The following is a 20,016-nucleotide window of genomic DNA, read 5'->3' as shown; positions in this document are numbered from 1 at the left end:
GGAAATGTTCAGAGTTGTTTCACTGTAGTAAGCACTGAAAATCTTTTAATCATTTATAATAGAGTTTACACACCAAAATTATTTCTGACTGTTGAACTTCTGCATTACTGTTGTGCATATCACACTACCAAAGCCAACTGACTATTTGACCTATCAGATGTCCACTTGTATGTCACTTACACTTTGTTTCCACATTTGTTTGATTCTGATGTATTAAGTTGTTATAAAAATTTTACTGAGGCAATAAAAGTATGTCATATTAGAATTTGTGCTTTTTTTTTATTTCCTTGCTCATTTCACATAGTTCCAAGCTAGTAAATGTGTGGGAGATCTGAAGTGGTGCTGCTGAAACTTCACAATAATGTAATAGCTTTGTGATTTTGTTCTGCATAAAAGACGCTAGTAGTTGAAGACCCCTTCATTTGGATTAGTATTGTTATTTTGGATGACAAGTAACTTAATAACCATTTCTTACTAGCTGACTTTTTCAGATGATCTTTGTAACAAGTTTACACTTATGCACCTGAAGTGTGGCAAGTGGTCTCATTAGCTACAGAGAAATGAAAGTGCTACACAAGAGCCTGTTTATATGGTCTAGGTGTGACTGGATGTAATCTGGAATAACAAAAATTTTCATATTCTCAAAATATTTTACTAGCTCAAAAAACTTTATTATTTACTAAAATAACCAAACCTTTTACTTTGACATGAACAAGCAATTTTTTGACACTTGGAGCACTATGCAGAAGGCCTTTGAAGAGAAGTGGCAATACTAGTGATATTTGTCTCTGTTAGTTACAATAAATTTTAGATAAATCATGAAATATATAATCATTACAAGTTACAATATGCAATACACGTAGGCTTCCCACCCATATTCAAATTCTAGGGAAGTGCTTTTGTTGTGTTACAATATACTTACAACACATGTGAAAGTTAGAGTTTTGAACCAACATAAATTTAAAACCAAGCTAACTGCATAACTCAGTAATCACCATTTAAAGTTATGGATCTGTAGAAGACTACATTAATCCAGAGTTACTATGTAGGCTACATATCAGAGAAAGAATAAATTTCTTTGGTATGTACCTACTTGTGCATTTACTGGCATCAACAATTCATTAATACCTTGACTGCAGCTGTTCCAAAAGTGGCAGCTTCTATGAGAGCAAATATTGACAACATACTTCACTTCCAGAAGATCATTTTATATCAGATGGGTTGGAACTGTGTATTTGGTCAATTGCCTGACAAATGTCATGAACACATTCATTAATGGTTCACTCGATGAAAACAACACAAAAGGTAAACATTTTCAACTAAAATATCTGATTTCTTTCACACTTGCTGTGTTCAATGATCATGGTTAGTGATGAAAAACTAACAATCTGTAGAAGTATATGGCAACTCTGTGGAAATTTGCAAGTTTGGAAACAAATTAAGACATCTCAAGATAAATGACTATAATTATTATTCTAACACATGTGCAGCAATGGAAATCCTATTACTGAAAAATAAATTTGCATGGTTTTATACATGGATTCACTTACTCCAGTTACCCTTCACTATGTCCCCCCCTACTACAGATTTTTATTGGCTAAGAATAAAAATGGCCATGGGTGTGGTGCACCTCTGTTAATTTCAATTTGTTCTTCTGTGGTTTCCTTTAATTGAATAACATGCAGGAGTGTATGATATCTTTCACTTCCATTTTCATCAGTAAAATAAATAGCTGGCCAGTGTGGGTGAGCAGTTCTAGGCCCTTCAGTCTGGAACCGCGGACCTCTACGGTCACAGGTTCAAATCCTGCCTCTGGCATGGATGTGTGTGATGTCTTTAGGTTAGTAAGGTTTAAGTAGTTCTAAGATCTGTGGGACTGATGACCTAAGATGTTAAGTCCAATAATGATCAGAGCCATTTCAACCATTTGAAAATAAATAATTGTCTTTTTAATCAGTTTATTTTCTTAAATGCATAGATGATACAGCAATCCATTCGGGTGGTTTGTAATTCCACAAAAAGTCAAATAAAAAAGCTTGTCTTCCTGTGCATCAGTTCAAAAGTAATAATGTACAATTTCTGAAATTATACAATACTTAACACTATAAAGAGGTATAATTTATATTTTTATAGAAAATGGGCAGATGATGATTTACTGAAAATGGATAAAAACCATGACTTTTGGTACACTGCATTTGGTATAAAATGTTACTTTGCTATTTCATTGTTTTAGTAAATCATTTAGAGACCACCAAAAAATTTCATACAATATTTGGAAACACCTTTTTATATTTTAGAAATGATACAATAAAGTAGTTCATTTAACTCATTTACTGCCATAATTTTATATTTAACACTATGGCTGCAGGTTCCCACAACAGAGGCTGATGCTGTGTGCTTGCCAGCATGGTGGTGAAACATCCATCACTGTGCATGCAGCATTCAGAGTGTTTGAAGGAAACATTATTGTGCTCTCCAGACTGATTTAAGTGAGATCATATTGGTCATCAGAATGAGGCAAGGAGTACACGCTGAAGTAATGAACAAATCACTATTTACACAGTTGTCAGTCCAATTTCATATGCCATTGTATCTGATTGTCTACAAGATGATAAGCTAGGTGTTCACGCTATTAATCAGAAAAAGAGTACTTCATGAAAAAAAACTTATTATCTTAAAGTGATGGGAATATTCTGTGATGGAAACAGATCATCAGGTTTGGCTTCGCGTGAAAGCTAGACAAACTCTCACTACTGACTGCACGTCTTCTGTGCAGTGTACAAACTCCCTAAATAAAAGTTGTAATAACGTAAGTTCCAGTGGTGAAGGTGAAAACCTGAGCTGACCAGGTACAGCTGCACCGGAATAACACCAGGTCTCTCCCAAGCACTCAAGTGCACAGTCTTTGTACCATCAGGAAATGAACAGTAAATGAGATTGTTGTTTGGAAATGGCACAGACTTCCAGTTCATACCTAACAGCAACCAGAGTAATCAAGAAGAAACATTCCTAAATTCTTTCATTGTGTGTTACATTAGTGAAAAATTGTCATTGTTTAATGTGCAGTGGGTTATTATTAAACCAGATTCTGAATGAGGACATTAGCACTAATTTGTTGGACAACATGCCAAGGAACAACGTGAAAAAAATTTAGTTAAATCGCCTGACAGAAAGGGGAAATAATTTGTATGGCCAAAAGAGGATGATACAAGTTGACAAGAACCTATCACAGAATATAGAGAAAGATTAAATTTTTCAGTACCGAAATTAAATCTTTCATATTAAATCTGTTATTTTAATGCTCTTCATTTGGTCATAAACCTTAAACTGCACAATTATTTTAACATTTCAAGTATATAATCCAGTCTTTCACAATAAGTTATACTAAACATGTTGCATCTGCAACATTTCATATACCGAGTTCCACAAGCCCAACACAGAGCCAGTAGAATTATTAAATTCCCTCATTCTATATTAACACTAACTTTTATTTTTTTTAGGAGAAGATGTGTGTGGAGTGCTTGATAAGATCTTGGTTGTATGTTGTTCATATTGAGGTATCTCCATACAAAACTAAGTAGCATATGGATTTTATTTTCATGTTATTCCTTCACTTTCAATTGTACAAATGTTATGTCTGTAAGGATGGAACTGTCCACAGATGTTTAAAAAAATTTATAGTATACAACCTATCTCTCCCTCACACCCTATTATCAGCACTTTGCCATTGAAATTAATTTAAGTTGTAGAACATACAATGATGCAGGTACTCGTTAACATATAAAAACAAACAATTAAAAAGCAGAAGTGCTTCTTTATTCATATTGTGCCGAAGTATATATGTACAGTTCAAAAGTTTTTCCAGCACATTAAAAATTGATTTCAAGGCACAATTGTGAAATTACAATAGATTTACAATAGATTATGCAAACAGACATAATGTTCAGACTTTTTGGAGTGAATGTTAAATTAATATCTTCTTAGGTGTTAAATTTTGCCAGATAGTTAGAAGGCATGTTACAAAAAACGTCCACAATTGGTCTCAGCTGTGCCAGCTACTTCCACAGCAAACATAAGAGAAAACAAGTTAGCAATGAATTCTTTAAATACGAGAATCAGTATTCACATGAACAGCCTATGAACAAACATGCTTCTATGCGAAAAAAAGCACCCAAAACTAAAACTGGAAAAACCTACCCTAAAAGAATAAATTGCTTGGAGAAAGTGGAACCACAGTATACTTGACACTTCAGTTTCAGAACTCAGACAATATATGTGAAACAAGCACCAATGTTCACTATACTTCCAAAGGGCATCAAAATTACTTTGCACCGCATGAAGGACGTTTTACATATGTGAAACACTGCAGCATGTATTTCCTCCAATAGCTACTCCATGACAAACAGACATATCATCATCATTATTATTTGTAAAAATGGTTTGAATGACATTTACGAAATTAATAAATCTGTTGGTTAAAAACAGACAGGGCAGAGAATAACGACAGATTATTTTCCTGAAACGTTTTCAACTGCATATAGGACACTAATCACACAGAAACAGCCACAATTCTTTATAACCTCGTTTATAATGCGCAGGGATGGCATTGAAAGAATTTACAAGTTAAAATTCACCCATTACCCATACAAATACTAACGAAATGTGACATTTAAGCAAATATCTTACTGCTTTCATTAAGCATATCTACTTTACGGTATTCTTATATTCTTTAATGTTCGTGAGCTACTATGAGGGCCTACATAAACAAAACGACTTTGACTTATATCTGTATAATGTTGACTTTAGTCAGTAGAGTTATTCGACTGCTTCCGTGGTTTTACTACCAACATAACAGATTGAAGACCATTGTTTTCGCATCGTATGTTTGCTCTGCTGTATCCCTCAAATGGACGTATTATAATAAGTGAGTTAGTTAATGAAAATTTGTCATTATTGCCCTTAAATAACATCACGTTATTTTTTTGTTTTCTCTTGCTGGTGATGCTTTCAATTCTCTATAAATATTTTTATTTCTTTATTAATACACATTCATATTATATTACTATCCAGAAAAACTTAAATTTCTTATCATTACTGAATTTCATCGCAGTCTAACGTGTGTTGGACTGAGACGATAGCAACTTCGCTGTAGCTTCCAGTTCGCGGAACTGGCGGCTGTTTAGGGGAGGGCCTTACACTACGGATAGGCATGGAGGGGGGTGAATGGGCGGGACTTGTTCCGGGTGAAATCCTAGCGCTAAGGGCACGTCTGTTTTAGACCTTCCACTCTGCTCCAAACCAGAGTACCGCGATCGACCCTGGGTATGATGCTACAAATAGACAGCCTGCACCCCACGTGCGTTACTAGTTGCCTTCACCAAATCAGCCAGCTGGCAAAAGGAGCCGAGGATGGCCTCAGAACACAAGTGGCAGGTGTAATTCGTGCCGACATGTGCCACTACATGCAGCCGGTTGCACCCAGTGTGTTCGATATCCACTGGCAGGGCCTCCTCCACATCCTGGGTGAGACCTCCCGGCAGACATGGCTAATGCACTCTGGAGTTCTTTGTCCCCTTGCCTGCTATCTCTGTGAGGGGCTCCATCACCTGCCTAACGTTGGAGCTCCCACTGACAATCATACTCACCCTCTGTACTTGTCTGGAATGGGCAGGAAAATCGATTGCTGGCTTAACAAGATACCTATCCCATGCTGGCTCGGAGTTATCATCAACACTGTGTAGCATCTCGAACCTGTTGCTAAAGCGTAGGGAGCCAGCTGCACAGCCTGCTCCCTCTCTTGCCTTCCGCCCAGTGACACGTGAGCCCCCACTGTCTGCCACCCACTCTGGAGTGAGGACGGAGCAGTCAGATGTTGCGTATCAGAAGCCACAGTGATGTCTGGCTCACCAGGGATCACAGTAGCACCAAAGACATTGCAGCTCTCGTCACTGGCGCCCCAACATCACTACAACTTTGAGCATTAGCTAGAAGCCAATGCAGCTTCCAGCTGCTTACAGACAGCAGCCAACTTTCCTTGTGTCTGCACACAGCAAGCACAGTCCCTAACCATATTGTACTGTGTATAAGTAATATAAGGTCTCAAATGGTGCTACTGAGTTTGAAATGTATACAAAATATATCAAAGGAGAAAGTAACACTACAAATTGGTGTGTAGATTTATCGCTGTACTTTGAGACCGCAAGCTATTACACAGAAATAAATTTCTCTACTGAAGTTGATGTATTTACAGACACCTGTTATTAGAAACCCTGTTTACCAAAAAGTTACTGCACGAGATTAATATTCAAAATAGACTGCACTTATCTAAACTGTACTAACACAAAATTAAAACTTCCTGGCGTGTCGGAGTTTCTGGCGATGGGAAAATTTACACTAGGAAACTGCCCCACACAAGGATATCCCTAAGACTTACGTAAGAACAAAAACTATGACTAATTTTCTAATCACTAGTCTACACAGTAAGATACACATGTATACACTCCTGGAAATTGAAATAAGAACACCGTGAATTCATTGTCCCAGGAAGGGGAAACTTTATTGACACATTCCTGGGGTCAGATACATCACATGATCACACTGACAGAACCACAGGCACATAGACACAGGCAACAGAGCATGCACAATGTCGGCACTAGTACAGCAATGCAGGCTGCTATTCTCCCATGGAGACGATCGTAGAGATGCTGGATGTAGTCCTGTGGAACGGCTTGCCATGCCATTTCCACCTGGCGCCTCAGTTGGACCAGCGTTCGTGCTGGACGTGCAGACCGCGTGAGACGACCCTTCATCCAGTCCCAAATATGCTCAATGGGGGACAGATCCGGAGATCTTGCTGGCCAGGGTAGTTGACTTACACCTTCTAGAGCACGTTGGGTGGCACGGGATGCATGCGGACGTGCATTGTCCTGTTGGAACAGCAAGTTCCCTTGCCGGTCTAGGAATGGTAGAACGATGGGTTCGATGACGGTTTGGATGTACCATGCACTATTCAGTGTCCCCTCGACGATCACCAGTGGTGTACGGCCAGTGTAGGAGATCGCTCCCCACACCATGATGCCGGGTGTTGGCCCTGTGTGCCTCGGTCGTATGCAGTCCTGATTGTGGCGCTCACCTGCACGGCGCCAAACACGCGTACGACCATCATTGGCACCAAGGCAGAAGCGACTCTCATCGCTGAAGACGACACGTCTCCATTCGTCCCTCCATTCACGCCTGTCGCGACACCACTGGAGGCGGGCTGCACGATGTTGGGGCGTGAGCGGAAGACGGCCTAACGGTGTGCGGGACCGTAGCCCAGCTTCATGGAGACGGTTGCGAATGGTCCTCGCCGATACCCCAGGAGCAACAGTGTCCCTAATTTGCTGGGAAGTGGCGGTGCGGTCCCCTACGGCACTGCATAGGATCCTACGGTCTTGGCGTGCATCCGTGCGTCGCTGCGGTCCGGTCCCAGGTCGACGGGCACGTGCACCTTCCGCCGACCACTGGCGACAACATCGATGTACTGTGGAGACCTCACGCCCCACGTGTTGAGCAATTCGACGGTACGTCCACCCGGCCTCCCGCATGCCCACTATATGCCCTCGCTCAAAGTCCGTCAACTGCACATACGGTTCACGTCCACGCTGTCGCGGCATGCTACCAGTGTTAAAGACTGCGATGGAGCTCCGTATGCCACGGCAAACTGGCTGACACTGACGGCGGCGGTGCACAAATGCTGCGCAGCTAGCGCCATTCGACGGCCAACACCGCGGTTCCTGGTGTGTCCGCTGTGCCGTGCGTGTGATCATTGCTTGTACAGCCCTCTCGCAGTGTCCGGAGCAAGTATGGTGGGTCTGACACACCGGTGTCAATGTGTTCTTTTTTCCATTTCCAGGAGTGTAGTTAACTTCTTTGCAGAAGCACATGAAAAGAACAAAGACTAAAATAATTTACTTTTTTCAGACAACTGCTTCTGCTTCTGTCGGCACTGCTGCGCGTCCTCTCGGCTCGGCAGCTGCAGCTACTCTGAGAATGGAGCCTGTCGTCAATGGTCACTTATTCAACTGAGTCACGCGATAGGTGATGTGGCTGTCTGGCAGTGGTAAAATTTACACCATTTACATGGGACTTGCAAAACCAGATTTCTTTAAACGTTAAATGAAACTTGAAGCCGGTATTGCTTCTGAATTATTGAAGCCCCAAGAGTTAGGGCAAACTAAACCCAGGACTGGCTCCCTAGCCCACGCCTTCCCTGAACACCAGTCAGTGGGCAGTCATTTGTTCAAAGAGGCCGAAGACCCACATCCCACATGTTTCTAGTTAACACCCTTGTTGCGACGACGCTCAGCTCGAGAGTCACCATCAAGAACTCGATGCTGTGAGCTGACGGCCGGAAAGCACCTACTGTGCACCTGAGCGACAGGACGTCGTATTTTGCTGCCTTCTGTCGGTGATCTCCGTCGGTGTCGTGGTGGTCGCCGACGATCTGCGCGTTCATGTTGTGCACCATTCTGTCCTCCGCCACCATGATGTCAGGTTTGCGGACTACCTCTGGTGTGCAGAGGTGGGGCCTGTGTATGGCGTACTTCACGATGGCGTCATGACACCGCATACTGGCTCTGCTGGTAAGCCCCCAACCCTGGACAAAGTGGTTCGCAGTCTCGATGGCGTAACACATTGCTTGGCACTTCCTCTCCCTGTCACAGGCGGGACTCCTATGGGCTCTCAATGGCAATGCATTGAGCATGCGGATGCACGCCATGTTGACAAGGCCCAACAGGAAGCGACTGGTGTCCACGATCCAGCGGTCTCAGCCTGGTGTCTTGGCCAATGACAGCAAGGCAGCCCTGTTGAAGGTGATATGCAAGTGCATGGCCCACATCTCCATGACCTGTTCAGACATTTTCAGCAGTTGGCCCTCCCACATTAGATGCCATTTCAGAGCTGTCACCTCATGCTGCCCCTCCCGCAGGGCTGCATCGGTGGCAAGGGCCCAAGCTGCAGCAAGGCAAGGAATCTGTTCCACCTCAGAGTTAGCTCCACCCAGCAGGCAGACAAGATGCTGAGGCCCTCCTAAGCTATAGGAGCATGGAAAACACACAGTGGAGTGTCCACTGGAGTTAGAACCATCTCTCACTGCAGCCCAACCACAGATGTCCTTGCCGATACTGGTGCCACTCAAGGTGAGGCCCATGGTACAAGCCCAGGAGAAGTATGTCCCAAAGTGCATAGAGCTGCTGCTGAGGCTTCAGCAGTGCTCACCCAGTTCCTCCTCAATGTGGCGCCTCAGATGGAAGAGGCACTGGCCCAAAGAGGAGAACTGTAATCACATGTAGCAGAATGTCTCACCCACAGGCAGTGCCAGCATGGTGATGTCGCCGCCAGTGAATGTGATGTTAGAATCAGCCTTCACCTTCTTGTCATGGCCAGACACCATTGATGCGAGGGTGAAACACTTCCTTTTACACACAGCCCCAGTTAGCTGAGGGCTACTACTGCTGTGTGAATCAGGGACTGCACACTCCCTTCATCATGGTGAAGAGTGGAGTGCTGAGGCCGCTCTGGTCATGTGTCGGGCCAGCGTATGAATGGGGGCAGTTGCCTCATGACCGGTGGCTGTGGTGGATGACCGAAAAACCTTGCAGGAAATATCTAGTGCTGTAAGGACTGTATATGGTGCATGTGCTTATTTTTATTTATTTTTGGGATCTGTGTGTCTTCACAGTATATGTACAAGTGCCTGGTGTCGGAAGCTATATGCAGGAGGCAGAAGTGATGAATTTGTATGGTGCAGGATACAAATTGTGTTTACTACATTGTGTTGATATAGCCAAGTTCGAGATCAGTTTCACGCTGAAAAATTCAAGCTTTCCTTGACAGTAGCAGAGCAGTGTGATTGAGGAAGTGTCATCCTGTATTTCATGATCTGTAGACCACTTATGTAGGGTTTGACTGTCATTGCAATATGGCGATCTGTACAAAATAGTTTTGTCGCTGGAAGTCTCGTCTGCAGAAAATGGTGGACAGTGCTCCCACACCAGCAGCAGCGGTCTTTTGGCGGGTAAATTCAGTAGGAGATAATCAGAATGCTCCATTTTATGTACAAGATATCTTTTGTGCAGGGTGTAGGTGCCTCTACAGAGTGGTTTGAACAAGATGAGGGCAAGGTATCTATGGAAAGTTTTGATAGCAACAGGATATCCTCTCTGTTCGAGTGCTCAAAGACAAGTTCAAGCAGACCAACCAGCTCTGGTGGGATTCTGTCGCTCATCCGCCATTGTGGCTTTAGAGCATCTCCAGACCAGCAGCTGTAGGACACCAAAAATTGCAGCAGTTTTTCTCGTCTGTTGGGCAGTGCTTCGAATTCTGTTTGCGTAATTGTTCTGATTTTCCCGTATGTTCTTAGACAGTGCTTCGAGAAGTGAGGACTCCAGCAGCAGCAAATATAAACTAAGGCCACACACCGTTTCATAAAAGTGATGAACGGCACAGCAACTGTAGAAATCAGGAAGTTCTCTCTCTCTCTCTCTCTCTCTCTCTCGCTCTCTCTATCAGTGCCTTCAAACAAGCAGCTAAAACTCGAAAAGTGGCGAGGGTCCTGTTTTTAGAGTTATAGAGATATTTATTTCGACTTTCCATTATCGTCATTTTGATTTGTAAAATGAGATATTGCAGCTGATATAAGTTTCGGTATCTGTTTACCACAAAATCGTGTGAAGTGTCTACAGGAAATTCCACAAGTGTGCCGCGATCTTTTTAGAGTCCATATTCGAGTGTGCCAGTGTACATCGCAAAACTGAAGCAAACTACTGTGCAGTGATCTTTTGGAAAGTGTGTTTAGGTACATATTCAGTTGGATTTAGTAACTCCTGAAGCAGGTCCTGCTCAAAGACAAGTGTATTTCCCACAAAAGCGTGCAAAGCATCTCTGGGTTGGTTTCACAAGTGTGCCGCAATCAATGTTCCAAGTGTGACGGTGGCGGTATTCCTCGTAATAAAATGTGTAATTATTTAAATATTCTCGGGTCATCTGCAAGGCTCTCTCTCTCTTTCTTTGTGCAGTGGTACGTTTAGTTCCTGTGATATCTTCAAGTTATGTATGTGAGAATATTCTGCAACACTAGATGTAATAACTTCTGAAGCAGTTCGTGTTCAACAACAAAGGGTACACATGCACCTTTGATAGGAAGGGGGAAGGCTGCGGGTATTTCCAACATGACAGAAAGTGCTTAGCTGCTACCACGTGACTGTGCCATAAGCCAGGGCAGAGACTTGGGACAGGTAGCCCGGAGCGTTGCCTGCCTGAGTCTCTGGGCCTGGCAACTCAAACTGTTTAAATAAGCAGTGCATATAAAATAGACTTGCATCTGCCCCATACAGCAGCCGAGCACAGACTAAGTCTTTTCCCACCAATTTCTTGATGGGGGAGGGGAAGGGAGTAGTGCATACAAAATAAAGACTTACATCCATCCTATACAGCAGGTCAGCACAGACTGAGTCCTTGTGCTACCCGTTTCCAGATAGGGGAGGGGAGGACCCAATAGATCTATTTCCCACCAAAATTTGAACTTCTCACCATGGCGTCACTGCAACGTTGCCACATCTATGGCTGCTATCTTGGATCAGTCATCTCGAATAACTCTTGCAATGATGCAACGTGGGGTGATGTACACTTTATGCTATTACTGGTGGTGGAGAGTGGCTCCATCATGAAGAGGTCATGTCAGAAGCTCAACAGCCCAAGGAATGTTCAATGGTGGCTGTAGCAGGGTGAATCTAGGAGGCTATGCATGCAATGCGCATGGTTCCTTGTAAAGGCATCCTAGCATCTTGTGTATTCCAACTGGCAGCAGTTCCACCTCGAAAGCGGAGGACCACCACCTAGCGGCCGCTCAGTTGGTGGGGGTGGCGCCTTTGTCTTCTCTCCTCAGAGCCGACAGTGAGGATGGCCACAGGAAGCCTAAATGCCACCACTGACGATGGCGTCCAAGACCGATAACCATGCGGAGGAGCGCGGTAGCCCCCTGAGGTGTCTCCAGATCGCCTCATCGACCGCAGGTATTGGCAGTGGATGCTCCAGCCCTGGTGTAGATTGGGGCTCGTCTGGCAGAAACTCAATGGCGCGTGGGCGACGCTGCTCGCAGTGTGTCGATTGCTCACGCATGAGGGCTGCCACATACTCCTGCACCATGGCCCTGTGTGCTGTCGTCCTCTTTCCCCACTTGATGGCGTCCAGGGTATGATGTGGGAATAGAAGCAACAGTTCTTGGTTGGTATATAAGAATTTTGAGACGCTGGCACAGAGGAACTTGCCTCTACCAGAACGAACTCCAGAGGCTCCTCCTCTGCCCATCAAGCTCTCTTCCTCTCGGTGATGATTTCTGTGTTTGCTGCCTCCGGGTGTGCCTTGCAGCTATGTTGACCATTGCCATTCTCGTACGGAAGAGATGCCTGACAGGAAAGAGGCCATAACAGGGTTAATGGCGATAACAAAGAGGGCAACGTGGAGGACAGAACATTGAGACATACCGTTTTCCTCGATAAAGTTGTCTGACAAAGCAAAACCTACTCAGTCTTATAAAAATTCCTGAAGGAAATGGAGCATTTGGCACCACATGTAGAAGTATGGAGGATACCACATCTCCAGCAGGTGTTGTAGGCTTCTTCAAATCGAAAACACTGTCACAGTCTGGTATTTCCACAGAAAACCATTCATGACGTGAGTTGACGAAGTGATGGAGATGGTCAATTGTGGAACAGCGTGCTCGAAATTCACTGTGTGGGGTTAGTAAATTGCGAGACATGAGCCACCATACCAGCTAGGCATGAATCGTATGCTCCATCATCTTACAAACATAGGTGGTGAGAGAAATGTGGTGATAACTAGAAGGAAGGTGTTTGTCCTTATTGGGCTTAAGTATGGGTATGACAGTAGCTTCACACAAGTGTTTGGGAAACATGCCCTCTGCCCAGATGCGATTGTATGTATGAAGGAGCCAGTGTTTGCCCGCAAGAGAATGGTTCTGCAACATCTGAATGTGAACGTAGCGCGGCTCTGAGGCGGAGGATTGGGATGCAGTGAGAGTATAATCTGGATCCCTCATAGTACAGCAGCTTTGTAGCACTCACGATTCTGAGATGAGAAAGGGATCACCGTCTGTTAATTTTCTGAAGCAGTTGCGTGCCTTTTGTCTCTAGTGCTGCTCTTGAGTTGACTGAAACCACTACGAGTAGGTGATCTGTGTAAGCCACCACACCTTTTACCCTGTCGTCACTGTCCAGGGTGTTCAGCAAGGGATCGATTGCGATATCCCACTATATTGGTCCGCAGATCGAGCCCTGTGGACATCTTTTTGTTATTCTCTTGACAACCTTCTGTGTACCAGCCCTCCACTTTGCCTGTGCAGCAGTCAAGGAGGCTATTGTAGAGGGAAGCTCATTTCCCTTAACCTGGTGAAGAGGGATGGCCACAACAAGTTGTCAAAAGCTCCAACTATGTCGATTAATATGGCGTTGTTGCTGATGCTATTTGTAACTGTCAGTGCTTGGTTGACGGCGTCTTCTATTGATCTACCTTCCCTGAAGCCGAATTGATAGGGCGTTAGGCCGAGAAGGCGTCTGTGCGATTGTAAACGGTCACACAGGAACCTTTCCTGTACCTTACCGAGAGTATTTAAGAGACAGATCGATCGGTAGGTTTTGCGGACTGTTGGCTCTTTGTCTTGTGATTTCCTGATTAATACTACATTATCAGTTTTCCAGAGGTTTGGAACTCTGCCTGTTAGTAGTGTCTCATTCAACATATTAGTAAGAAAAGGTGTGATTTGAGTTACTGTTTGTTTTAATGTTTCTGAAAGCATTTTGTCTGGGCCGGGTGCTTTTCGGCTTTTAAGCCTGCTGATTCCCGTCACGACTTCTTCTTGCACAAATGGCATGGTTACACTGTCACTAATGTATGGTTGCCTCATGCTCTCTCTTAGGTCGGTGTGGTGTTTCTTGTGTGGGTTTGTCATCTGGGAGGAGCATTTTCAGAAGATAGTCTGCTGTGCTTCTCCATCTTCAGCTACATTACTGTTTTGTTTTTCGTAGTGACTGTGTGTGCTACCCCCATAGACAAAGCGAACTGGTGTAATATAGGGTCTACATTTGGTTGTATCATATTCTACTTGTTGGGCGGGTACTGTGCAATTGTCTTTGTTTGTGTTTGCCAGTGGTGTTGGATTTCTTGTGAGCTCAGTGACATTCTCATTCTCAGGATGTTCAAGGACGTCGTTATATTTCTCTGTACTATCTCGCAGTATTTCGTCTTCCAGTTCGTCAACTCGTAAAAGGAGACCAGCCTGGAAGATGGCCCAATCAAACGTGTGATATTTTAGGTGCCTGGCACCACCATATTCTGTTGCACCCTGTATGCACATATCGTCTATATAGTCGGTAATGCTGAAGTACCTATACTGTACTGTCTCCCAGAACTGAGGCAGTACATTAGTACTGGTATCTGCATTTGGGGGTTGCAATATCGCCGTGTGTTGCAGCCAGGCAATGGCTCGCCGCCAGCCTCTCATCCTAGTCGACAGCGATTTGTACCTTTGTCTGTTTGTGTTATTAGTTACGTCTGTTCCTGCGTATGTTAGAGAGGTGAGTTTCTGACAGTTATGGTAGCAGTCCTTATTGATGGACGTTGTCCAGAACATCGTATTCGGTGCGCTCTATTTGTCTTTTGTAGAGCTGTTTATATGTAGGACATTCGGGCCACCCCTGCCTTATCGCATGTTCTGTTTCTGTGTTTGCATACAGCCTACATGATTCTCCTGCCTGCATTCTGACCTTTTGTGTCCCGGTACTGGATATTGTGGCAACGCTTCGATGGGTGCCTGAAGCCCCAACAGTTAAAACGTTTTTGTACAGCAACAAAGTCGTTGATATACGAAGATTCAAATGGAATAAAAACCCTTTCTTTTTTAAACAGCATTAATCGTACTCTTGACGACACTTCTAGAATATTGTTTACTGTCCTTTTACCCTTTGGTCCTGTTTTAAATTTTATTTTAACCTCGTTACCGAACTTGTTTTTAGTAATGTGTTCGCTCAGGTTTATTTCGTAGAGCTCTTCTGAGAATTCCTGGTCGGTTAAATATGTTGAGACATGGTGCACTGCCAGCAGGGGTCTGAACTTCTTGGGCTATTCACACGTAATGCCCTTAAGCTGTGCTGTCTTTTCTATTAGCTTTTTCTTGTCTACTTGTTATTCTGTTTCAATTATTACTGTGTTTGGTGTTGACCTGATTGATTTTATTTTTAATTTGTCTTGCTTGGGGTTAATTGTTTTAGTGATAGTTTCTCTAATGTTTCAAACATTTTGGTTGGTTTCTGATTTAAAGAAAAGTGTGCTGGACTGTTTAGCTTTTCTTTGTTGAATGCGCTCCTGTACTTTACTTTTAGGTTTTGCAATCGGACTGGCAGCCGCAACCGCTGCAAATCAGAGTGAGAGGGGTTTATTTTGTGTCTTTAGTCTCTGATTTTCGGATTTGAGTTCCGCTATTTCTTGTTCCAGGCGCTGAACGCATTACTGGGCATCTGGTTCGTTTGCAAGCTCTAGTTTTTTTTCTGAGTCTGGCGTTTTCAGTTCTGAGCTCTTCATTTTGTCCATAACGCCTTGCTTGACCTAGTGTGAGTGCCCAAATTTTATCTTTAATTGCAATGTAATTGTGGTTGACGCCCTTTTTTGTTTTAGTTCATTCTGGAACTCCGCTAAGATCGCAGCTATAGCACTTATCATTTTAGTTTCCATTTTTTTCTTTTGGGAATTAACTATTCGCTGGATACCACTCATCTTATTGCCCCCGTGCTCGTGCCCATCAGAGTCGCGTCACAGTTTCGACGTCCTCCGACTGATATGTAGCTCACATTGATTCCGGGAGCACATTCAGCATTTTCGAAAGTAGCAGCGGCTGCCGCCAGCGTGGAACAGGTTGTATGCTCCAGTGTCTGCGTATACTCGCGGACGTGGAGCTTAATTTAGTCAAAAGGCGATGCACACGTCCCAAATGCTTCACAGAGTGAGGCAAAGAGAATGCGCACCGGACGAAATTTGCTGTATGGCAGCCGATTCCCAAATTCAGGATGTGTTGCGCATGCAGTTCGTCTCTAAACCGAGAGCAGCCAGTTCCGTTACGCGCAGTACGCACTGTGGTTTGTTCCACAGTTTGCCGCGCTGTTACTCAGTAACACCAGGAAATAAGAGCCACACGCCAGTTGTCAGTACCTACAGCCAGCTTTCCGCAGACGGCGTCCGCTGAGTCGGCCGCTGCTGTCTGGGACTCCTGATGCAACGAACGGCTGTGGCTCGCGCAGTCAGCCCGCCGCAATCCGCGCTGTTAGCAACGTCAGTGTCCGACGACCCGCTGCACTCCGCGCCGTCAGCAGAAAGCGCAACGCGTCGCAGCCCACAGAGAAGATAATAGCCTCCCGTTCCGCCGACGAAACTTGCCACAAGACACGCAAGAATACATTCACTATGACGGAAAAAAGACCTGTCATGGTCAAACTACGGTCTCCAAACTAGTGTTAAATGCGTAACGTGACAGATTAAGTCTTTAGCTATCCACCCTGAAACTTTCACTGCACTCCGACCACTTTCTCCCACCACAAACGCGAAAACAAGCGGAGCGCTCGCCGATCACGTCCGCACGCCACGCCACTCGCTGTTAAAAGAACTAGTAAAGGAAGTCCAGCTAGTTTTTTTTTTGCTATCCCAAGAACGCAACGACACTGTGCATGCAACTGTTTATAACGAATGCATTTTGCCATCGCAAGATGGTGGTTAAAATGCGGAGAGCACGTCTCCGCACGTGAATTGCGTCGCGGCACGCCTCAGTCCACCAAGGGACCGGGACAAGGGGCGGTTAAGAGGAAGTGCAAGGAATGGAATGTGTGCGGCTGTAAGGATAACGTTTCTAACATATTCTACCTGGTCATAACAACTGGGAAAATGTTGTTCGTCGAAGGTCGCCAAGGAGGGGTCAGCCAAAAGGGAACCTCTCTGGCATCTGGGAGAGCCGCAAAGAGGATGGTGGGCATTAAAGTCACTGAGCCGCAGAAAGGGGTGAGGGAGTTGTCCAATAAGCTGGAGGAAGTCTGCTATGGTGACACAAAATGGTGGAGGGATGTAAACAGCACAAAGGGAAAAGGTATTGTGTGGAAGGAAAAAGGTGGACTGCAACAGTTTGAAGCTGGGTATTCAGGGAGATGGGTTGACAATGTACATCATCCCAGATGAGCAGCATGACTTCCCCATGAGATTGAATGCTGTCCTCAGGGGGAACATAAAAGCAGACTGGGAAGAAATGCGAGAGCTCAAACCGGTCGTGAGGACGCCATTTTGTTTCCTGGAGGCAGATAACAAGTGGAAACTGTGATTCCAAGAGCAGCTGTAAGTCCTCTTTGTTGGATCAAAGGCCAGAAATATTCCATTGGAGGAGAGTCATGACGAAAAAATGGGAGGAGGGAAGAAATGAAGGGTACCACCTTGGTGGCTGGTGAGTGTCAGCCTTCGAATACTCACTGCTATAGGGCACAGACGCTGGAGGATCATGCTCCATGAGATCTACAGAGGCGTCGGCATTTTCCTTCTGTCAGTCTGTGGAGTCCACAGCAGAAAAACGGGTGCCAGTGCGCGATGGCGACATGGAGGTTGGCTGGATGAGGGTATTATGTTGCGACATGGTTGAAGAGGATCTCTGAGTCAATGAAGGAGAAGGCCGTATTTCTTTGGCTGGCTGTCAGAGGAAAACTCTGATGTTTGTTGGCTGGAGGGACATAAGGAGTCTTTGCAGGAGTGTTCCTTCTATCCTTTTCGGCCTGTTGGTTGTGTAGCAGGTGACTTCGCCCTGTGAAGCGAAAATTTGGTGGATTGTTGCACAGCTGGAGGAGGAGACAGGGGATGCTACCATGACACTGGGCGATTTTACAACTGTGGTGCTGAATTTGAGGTTGCATGCCTACATAGCCATGTCCTTGTTGAGTGAGGTGTAGCATGAACAGTACTGTAAGTCCTGGATGGTAGAACACAGGATTTCCAATAGCCAACAACTTGCAAGCGACCAGATAAGGCACTTTTACCTTCACCTGATCTCCTGGACAGCCACCTCATCGAGATACATAGAACAATCTCGGGAGGAGGCAGCATGTTCGCTATCGCAGTTGATACAGTGGAGAGGAGACAGACAATTGCCTTTGTGAACACCCCTACCACAGGTTACAAATTTGGCTGGGTGTCGACTGGTCATTTGAGTGTAATTGTAATGATGACAGTGGTAGCAGCACATCAGGTTTGGAATGTATGGTCCGACTGTGATAACTTCATAGCCTGATTTGATCTTTGATGGAAGCATCACTCTATCAAAAGTGAGAAAAAGAGTGCATGCGGGTGCTAAGGATGCAGCTACCTTTTTCATCACCCAATGGACTGCAATGACACCTGATGAGAGAGGTAAGTTTGGATTTCTGCCTCAGTCAGACCATCGAGCAGCCTAGTGTAAATAACACCATGGGAAGAAATCAGCATTCAATGGGCCTTGACATTAACAGGATAGCTATGGAGGAGCGAAATTGCAAGCAGTTGTTGTGCTTGAGAATCGGTAGTAGTCTCCAAAAGCAAAGTGCCATTGCGTAAAATAGAGCAGGACTTCACAGGGCTAGCAATTGCTTCAAAACCTTTCTGAATAATAAACGTATTTACCATAGCAAAGCACTGACCATCTTCAGTATGTGAAGCCATGAGGAACTGTCGTGCAGCTGAGAGGGTCTTTGAATCATTGGTCTCATTCTGTTTATGTTTAATAGACGTTGACTGTGAAGAAGATGATTGTGAGACGATCCCCCACGATTGCCGGCATCTCCAATGGCATGCTCCTTATAACTCGGATGGGGGAGGGGGGGGACACCCGCCTTAGGTGGTTGTTCACACCTCAGGTCACACCTCCTGAACGCCTGACAGAGGGACCAGCCGGTAATTTGGAAAGGTAGCAGCCCAGATAGTCCAGTCAGCCCCCCACCCCCTGGACTTGGCCTGTACCGGGGGCAGTGGCGGATATAAAAATTTTTTGCGCTTCTAGCCACACCATATTATATGCGCCTCCTCCCCCCCCCCAGAAAAAGCATGTTTTAAATAATAACTATTACTCGATCACTTCACAATTGCCATTTTGGATGAGAGCGCTGAGAGCAGTTCCCATACTCTGCTATTCATTGTTCTGAAGGACGTGTCAGCAGTCTAGTCACGCTCAATCAAAATGAAATATGGTTCCTGAACTGTACTTGGTTATGGGAGCGGATAAAACCGGCTTAAAACTGCTTTGTGTTAACACATTATTCTGTCAAAAGACAACAGAACCGAACACAAGGAAATGGCCTAAAATTCCAGCAGAGCGTGTAGGAGACAACGGGTTTTTGTTATATATTCACTTTTAATATGTTCTTTTACATGAAACCATTGAAAATGAAAATAAAAGAGTTGTTACGATCTAAAAATTGAAGCGAATGTGTCATACATTAGAAATTAATACGTACTTTTACAGAGATGTATTGAAAATTAAAATTAAACTATCGCTTTACGATCTAATAACTTGAATATGTAGTAGATAAAAAAACACGTTCGGTATTAATATGTGAATCTATAAGAAAGCCTAAGAAATGAAAATGAAATAGAGATTTTGGTGCACGATATAATAACTAAATGCAAACGAACAAACACAGAACTGAATTTGCTAATACATAATTTTACAGACTAGTGTGGAAAAATCAAATTTGTTTTATAATATAATAGTTAACATGTAAGCATTAGTCTGTGTAGCTAGATGCTGCATAATAAGTACACACAATACCTTTAATCCATGTAATGGCTGAACAGTTTTGTACTGTAGCTACTGCTCTCGCCATAGCTCTTTCTAACGCTATTAGCAAAGCTATTACGTATTTATCAACAGAGCTGAACTACGTTATTTGTTAACACTTTTTC

Source organism: Schistocerca cancellata, chromosome 2 (genome assembly GCF_023864275.1).
Source record: "Schistocerca cancellata isolate TAMUIC-IGC-003103 chromosome 2, iqSchCanc2.1, whole genome shotgun sequence".
Classification (NCBI taxonomy): domain Eukaryota; kingdom Metazoa; phylum Arthropoda; class Insecta; order Orthoptera; family Acrididae; genus Schistocerca; species Schistocerca cancellata.
This window is presented reverse-complemented; position numbering follows the sequence as displayed.